The sequence below is a fragment of the Muntiacus reevesi genome, chromosome 10 (assembly GCF_963930625.1).
Source record: "Muntiacus reevesi chromosome 10, mMunRee1.1, whole genome shotgun sequence".
In the NCBI taxonomy this organism is placed as follows: domain Eukaryota; kingdom Metazoa; phylum Chordata; class Mammalia; order Artiodactyla; family Cervidae; genus Muntiacus; species Muntiacus reevesi.
In genome coordinates this window covers 78,870,526-78,877,694 of record NC_089258.1, presented here as the reverse complement: position 1 = coordinate 78,877,694, position 7,169 = coordinate 78,870,526, and the positions used below count along the sequence as shown (strand labels likewise).

Sequence of the window (7,169 nt, the reverse complement as noted above, 5' to 3'; positions counted from 1 at the left end):
GTGTGATGCGCTGTTTTAATGAGGACAGAGGTGTAGCATTTACTCCCAGGGAGGGTTCCCGGGGTGGCTATATAAACTCTATGCATACAGGTTCTTTTCTCCAAAGGGAGCCTGTCCATGTTCACATTTCCCTATTTATAAGGCATGATCTGTCATTTATTGGCCATAACCTTCCATTATACTGGATGCTATACGAGTGTCCTTGTTAAAATACTGACATGCCAATAAAACTCACTCTCTGTCTTAAACACCAGCACTCACGCTGAAGCCATAAGCTGGCTCTTATTTAAACATACACTTAGAGGAAGAGGTGAAGTGTCTTACTTTACCCCAGGGTAGAGTCAAGACTGCTTCCAGTTAAAGAAGAGTCTTCAGGCAAACAGTGTAATGAGTGAGATGGCTCTCCGGCAGAGCTGAAGGACTGCCTCCAGGAAAGGCAAGGAAGTGAATGGAATGCCTGGAGGGAATGCCTGGAGCCTGGGTATGCGTTTGGGGTGGGGGGGTGGTGATTTCAAAGAGCAAAGCTCTGGCCTCAACTAAAACGCCAGAGGGGACATCTGGGTTTCACAAACACAAACAGGGAATGGAAGGAAAGGTGGTGATAAGCCAGACCCCTGGGTCTCACACCCTGCATTTATGAAATGAGAGGCTGTCCATCCCCACACACAACTTCAGGATCAGAACCAAGGTGAACATCCTTGTTTATTTCAGTAAAGTCAAGGGGCTGTGTTTGGGCCTCCCAGTAGCTCAATGGTAAAGAATTTGCCTGCCAATTCAGGAGACACAAGAGGTGAGGGTTGATCCCTGGGTTGGGAAGATTCCCTGGAGGAAGTCATGGCAGCCCACTCCAGTATTCTTGCCTGGAGAATTCCAGGGACGGAGGAGTCTGGTGGGCTACAGTCCTTGGGGTCACAAAGAGTCAGACGTGACTTGGCAACTGAGCACGCACACCACACAGGGCCTGTAGCATAACTCTTCAAAATCTCCCATATCAACCTCCCACATATTTTAGTGGTTTCACCTTTGGCCACATTAGGACCTGCTAGCGTGCTTTGGTGGAGAAGGAAATGGCAGCCCACTCCAGTGTTCTTGCCTGGAGAATCCCAGGGACGGGGGAGCCTGGTGAGCTGCAGTCTGTGGGGTCACACAGAGTCGGACACGACTGAAGCGACTTAGCAGCAGCAGCATGCTTTGGGGAAATGTCTGTGCTCCATCTCAATCTCAACAAAATAACTCCTGAGGAGGGGGGATCAAAGGGCTAAACTTGAAACCCCCCTCAGGTTATTGTAAGCTACGCTTAAGAATGACTTCTGGGATCACCAGCAGTAAACTTTTTATAGAACTAAAATGAAATCGTGTACTTTTTGAAAAGATGGCACGAAAGACAGAAGTTAGGAAATATCTGATTTTGAATGTAGTCCAAACAAGAGATGAGACTTTGGTTTCATTTGCACTAGGAGACCTAGTCCAAGCTGCCTGGGAAGATCTGAGGATACCGGGATGCTGGTAAGGGCTTTTAACAGAACTTCAAGAGCAAGACAGCTGGTGATACACCTCATAGGTGTCCCCGACTTGCCAGTGGCCATCAGGAGAGGCTCGGCACCGTCCCCCGGCAAGGTGTGGTGGCCCAGACCTCACACTCGAAAGGCACGTGAAGGCGGGTAACCCTCTGACAACACAGCCTGGATCCCTGGGTGGGGAGATGTTTCCCACCGGGAGCGTGGCCCAAAGGCAGACATTAGAAGTGATGAGAGGCTCATAGTTAAGCCACAGAGTCACTGATGTGGGATCAGTCCTGGCAAGTTCATGATTGCGGAGGCAGACACATACACGCGGCCACTGTACAAGGCAGTGCTGCCTCCAATGGGGTCGGCTGTCTGCTCCCGGCATGTCTGGCTTCACCAGGACCAGCCTGGTACCCAGCAAGCGCTCACTAAATGCCTCTGGGGACTGTGTTAAACTGACTTGGTAGTTCTTCAACTGCTTCACTGGGGAGTGTTAGGGTTCCCTCTGAGCCGGCGCCAGCAGCCGGCCAGGTTAAATGACACTCTAGCCAGAAACACCCTGCAGGCCATTCAGTTAATAAGCACTGGGAACGGAACCCAACCAGAAATTCAGCCCTGATGGGATCCCTAGAATAGCTCTCAAATAGCTGCTCGGAAGGCCTGACTTCCGCCCCCAGCTTCTACCTCTCCGGTATCTTCTGAGGTCCGGAGAGGCTAGAAATGGAGAGGTTTCATTTTTGAAAGGAGCAAGTGAGGTAGGCTGTGCAGACAGGTCTATACTGGCTGTTTGCCTCATCTCTCCCTGACACCTGCGGCCAGGTTGGGGTGGGGGGGATGGTCAAGACAGCAGGCTCCTTGCTCCACACATTCTGAACGGTCCTCTGAATGCAAAATGCCCTCGGACGAGTCCACTCTGCCTCCAATGAGCTGTCCTCCCAGATTCCTCCTCTGGCCGCGGCTCCTCCCCCGGGCGCCACCCAGACCTGTGCTGTCCCCGCGCGCAGTTCAGCGCCTGCCTTCACCCTCTTGCCTTCTCCCCTTCTCCGCACTTCCTTCATTTTCTCTGCCCCCCGGAGCGACCGTCTCGTCTCCATCTTCCCAGCCTCTCTCCTCCGGGTCCTGGCCTCCTACGAAGCCACACCCTTGCGGACCAGCGCCCTGGAGGAGTTTGATAATTGACTTAAGGTCAACAAAGAAAAAAAGTGAGCTCGGAGACGCTGGAGCTCAGGCTCGTCCGGCGGAGCTGAGAAGTGCTCCCGGCCCCGGGCCCCACCTGCCGGGACGCCCGGCCGGACCCCCGCCCGGCCCGCAGGGCGCACGGAGGGCCGCGCTGCAGGTGCGGGCGGGCCGGGGGCTGGCAGCGGGCCGGGGGAAGGCCCTCGGCCCGCGCCTCGGCCGCGCGTCTGGGCAGCGGGCCTCGCCCTCCCGGCCCTTGGCGCCCGGCGGCCCGGGCGGCCCGGCCCCGCGCGGGCGGGAGGCGGGAAGGGCGGCCAGCGCGGGGTCTCCCCGCGGGTGGCGGTCCCGCGCTCCTCCGCCCGGCGGGCTCAGCTGCGGGCGGCCGGGTGTCCGGTGTCGGGTGTCCGGTGTCGCCGCGCCGGCAGGAGAGCGGCGGCGCAGACAGCGGGCCGTGGTCGCGGTGAGGGGCGCGCGGGGCCGCGGGGCGCGGGGCAGCTCCGGGCCGGGACCCTCGGGGGCGCCCGGGGCTGCCGGGGAGGGAGGGAGCGCCTGGGGGTAGCGGGCGGGGAGGGCGGCGCGCCAGGCGCTCCGGGCGCCGGGGGGCGGTCCCCGATCCCGTGGGCTCCGGGTGCGCTGGGGCCGCGCGGGGCCGCGGTGGGCGCGCCGCCCCCCGGAAGGCGGGCCCCGACGGTGGCCGCAGGCGGTCGCGCGGTGGCCTTCCCCCCCTCTAGGATTCGCAAGGGCGCCCTTGGGGTGGCGCCGGTGGCATCGGGGAGTCACTGTGCAGGTTCGCTCAGAGTGTCTTTCTCTCCCCAAGAGTCAAAGGAGAGAGGCGACAGAGCGCCCCTTTCTTTCTAAACTTGAGTCTGCTCAACCCTAAAAGCTTGGTTGCATGCCTGCTTAAGAGAAACAATGACTTGGATACAGGTTTTTTATTTGTTTTTGTTTTCGTCTTTTTTTTCCAGTGAAGAAGTAAGTGGAGTCAATGAGAGCGTAGATCTGGCATGAGTGAAATCACTAGATAAACTTGTGTGCAGTGATTTCAGATTTCTCAAGAGTGGTACAAAATCTTTACAGAATTTACCAAATTGATGTCGCCCCTTCCAATTTATTTTATCCTGAGATAACCTTTGTGCGGATAGGTTAATAATGCAAAGTTGAATAACTGGAAGTCTGAAAACAGCTGGCTGTTTGAAAAGAATTAAATTCAAATGATATTCTTACCATTAAAGTTATAGTGTCCATATCAGAATATTTATATGATTAATTAGGCTGAGTTTTGGTTTGTTTTTTTTTTTTTTTGGTGCTCAGTCGTGTCAGACTCTTTATGACCCCATGGACTGTATGGACCCCCTAGGTGTGACCCCCATGGACCCCCTAGGCTTCTCTAACCTGGGAATTTTCTAGGCAAGGATACTGGAGTGGGTTGCCATTTCCCTCTCCAGGGGATCTTCCAGACCCAGGGATCGAACTTGGCTCTCTTGCATTTCCAGCATTGGCAGGCAGATTCTTTACCACTGCACCACCCTTTTGGGTAAGGTCTCAGAGTCGTTAAAAATGCAAAAAGTCCTCTTTAAAAAAAAAAAATCATTGTTTAGAGGACAGTGGCCTTAAACCCAGAAAAATATGAGAAAGTATGAGAGCCAGGCCACACCTTTGGGAGTCCTGGAAGACAACTGTGACCCATTAGAAATTTTTTTTGGAAAAAGTAGCAGACGTGGACGTGTTGCTTGTCATTTTTGTCTTTTAAGAAAAGTATTGCACAAAAGTACTGAGTTAGCCCAGCTTTCCTCTTTCCTGGATCTTGAATGGGGGGAGCCTCTGCACTCTGCACCGCTGATTGTCAGGGGGTGCAATAGGGGAAATCCTGACCAGTCGATTTCCTCCTTTCTGCTTCCTCCACCCTGGCTCCACTTGCCTCAGTAAGTCCCCGCTAGATGGTGTGGCCCAGACCTCAGGTTACAGAGTCACAGTTCAGGCTCCTTTCACGGTGAGGAAAGCCAGCGCGGTATGTGAAGTGACACCCAGCCCGGCCCAAGCAGGGCCGGCCTCCCGGACGCGCGGGCGCTGTGGTTGAGGACAGAGCTAGCTCATACCTGCACGGCCGCAGCCTCAGCGTGGCATGCAGCGCTTGTATTTCAGCAGCCTCACCCCTCAAGATTCTTGTCAGCTGGGTCCCCAAGTTTTCTTTGAGGACAGGGGGAAGCCAGTGTCTTTCCCTGAAGGTCCACTAATGACCTTTAATGCAAAAAAAAAAAAAAAGCATGTTTGGGGGAAACCGCACAAGATTGAAGCTGAGAGCTTGGACCTGTGGCCCCCGCGGTGCAGAGCCGCCCTTTCCCCTGGTCTGTCCCCGCTGCTCCCAGGGGCTGTGGATGGAGCTGCGGGTGGATGCTGTGTAGACTGAGTGATCCGTGTGAACGCCGTGAGCCCCACGTGTCGGTCACTTCCCGCTGTCCTTCCTGGGGTGGGGGCTTTTCCGTACCTGCCCTCCCCTAAGGCCACCTGCACTTGCAGAGATGAGACGTCTGCCCCCCACCCCCGACCCCGAGAGGGTTGACCCTGCCTCACGCACTTTGGGTTCAGCATTTCTGCTGCTGCCAGAACTTGCTTCTGAAATATCACCTGCAGTTCCCCCCCAGTGATGCTCTGATTCTGAAAGGTGAAAGTTAAAATTGCTCAGTTCGTGTCCAGCTCTTTGCAACCCCACGGACTATACAGTCCATGACATTCTCCAGGCCAGAATACTGGAGTGAGTAACCTTCCCCTTCTCCAGGGGATCTTCCCAACTCAGGGATCAAACCCAGGTCTTCTGCATTGCAGGCGAAGTCTTTACCAGCTGAGCCAAAGGGGAAGCCCAGGAATACTGGAGTGGGTAGCCTATCCCTTCTTCAAGGGATCTTCCCGACCCAGGGATCGAACCAGGGTCTCATGCATTGCAGGAGGAGTCTTTACCCGCTGAGCTACCAGGAAAGCCTGATTCTGGGCTCCCAGCAAACTCCACGCCCCTGACTTGGAGCCAGACCTCCAGGCACACCCCCTCCATCGTCTTGTAGGAAATGGGGATAGTGAGGGACTGAACTCCAAGGTTGTGATGAAGATTCGTTAGTTACTGCCTTCACTGCTCAAGGTCGTGGCTGTGGCTGGAGTCAGCATCCGAGACCAGGACTGCGCCAGGTGGAGAGAGGAGAGTGGATTCAGCCCTTCCAGGGTTTTCCTGTTTAGGCGCTGCCCGCCTTGTCCCTGTTGCCAGGAGTCGCCCAATTCCAGACTGGGGAATAGAGCGGAAGCCTCCAGCTTCCCTGGGCAGCTCCTCTCCCCCGTGTTTTATTTCTGTGAAAGTCAACCCTTGGTTAAGAAATGTCCCAGCATAAGGACCTTTACCGGAATGTCATATATAGCTTTTATTATGTTGAGGTATGTTCCTTTGGAATGTCAAGGACTCATTCACTTTGACTTCTTAGCACTTGGTCTAAGCACTGGAGTCCAGTGAGCTGAGGACTTACCTTCTTCCTGCGGTTCTGACACCTACAGACAAGAGCTCAGCCTCTGGAAACCCCCCTCGAGTGTAGATTTAGTTGAGCCCCTCTCCTGGAGACCCCAGAGTCAGGAAAGCATCACAGGACATCAGTGGTCTGACCATTAGAGCCTTTGAGGGTCGCCTCAAAGCAAAATACAAAGCTAGCCAGGAAGCCTGGGACGGGCGAGGCTGACTGAGTTAGAGTCGGATGGTGCCTTTAATTCTTTTAAAAATTTCTCTTAACACTGGGTTCACTTGAGCCCTGGGATTTGAATGCTACAGATGGTAAGATGCAGATAGCGGGGGTCGTGGTAGCCTCAGTAAAGGTCCCTGCTGCACCAGGACTCGAGAGTGGATGGAACTATATGTTGTTGGTATGCAAACCACCCTGGGTACCCTGGCTGTTGGGCTGCTGCTCCTGCTTCTCTGAAAAAGCTGGTGTAAATGGAGAAACAGCTGCGCAAGGAGGCGGAGCAGGAGTGAAGCTGCAGGGGCCTCCCAGGGCGTGAGAGGAGCAAGACAGCCTGCCTGGGAGTAACCGGGAGACGTGCCGGGACTGACCGTCCACGGGCCTGGGAGGGCCGCCCTGTGGCTGAGTGGCCGGTCTGAAGCTTAAGAGCCTTTGAACTTAGTTTGGAGAAAGAAGATATTTGAGAAGGCGTGGCCAGATGGTGGGATTGTTAGTTCGTTTCTTAGAACATACATAATCCTAAAGAGTTGAAATAAATCAGCTTTTTGTGCATATCTTATTATATTGGAACAAAATAAACATCCCTCCCCCCTCCCCCGAATGGAAATGTGTACATAATTTCCTTCTAATGACAAAAATATGAAGGTTTGCTACATTTTTTAAAAAGACCAAATGGAAAGGTGTGAAGTAGAACACACCCGCTGTGGAGTAGGTACCCCCGTGAACCTGCCTATGTGCTCAGGCCCAAGGCTCCTCCCTCTGAGAAACTATCTTACAG

The 7,169-nt window shown here is 54.4% G+C and overlaps 1 protein-coding gene across 2 annotated transcripts in view; it reads left to right on the top strand.

Annotated features, from left to right (window-relative positions):
• Positions 1 to 2,481: 2,481 nt before the first annotated feature.
• Positions 2,482 to 7,169, top strand: part of SH2D4A (SH2 domain containing 4A) — a 62,884-nt gene continuing 58,196 nt past the window's right edge. The window contains exon 1 of one of the 2 annotated variants that reach the window (XM_065947209.1): positions 2,482 to 2,841. The gene's annotated coding sequence lies outside the window, so the exon portion shown is untranslated. The remainder of the gene's footprint in view (positions 2,842 to 7,169) is intronic. The other variant, XM_065947207.1, reaches the window with a different exon arrangement.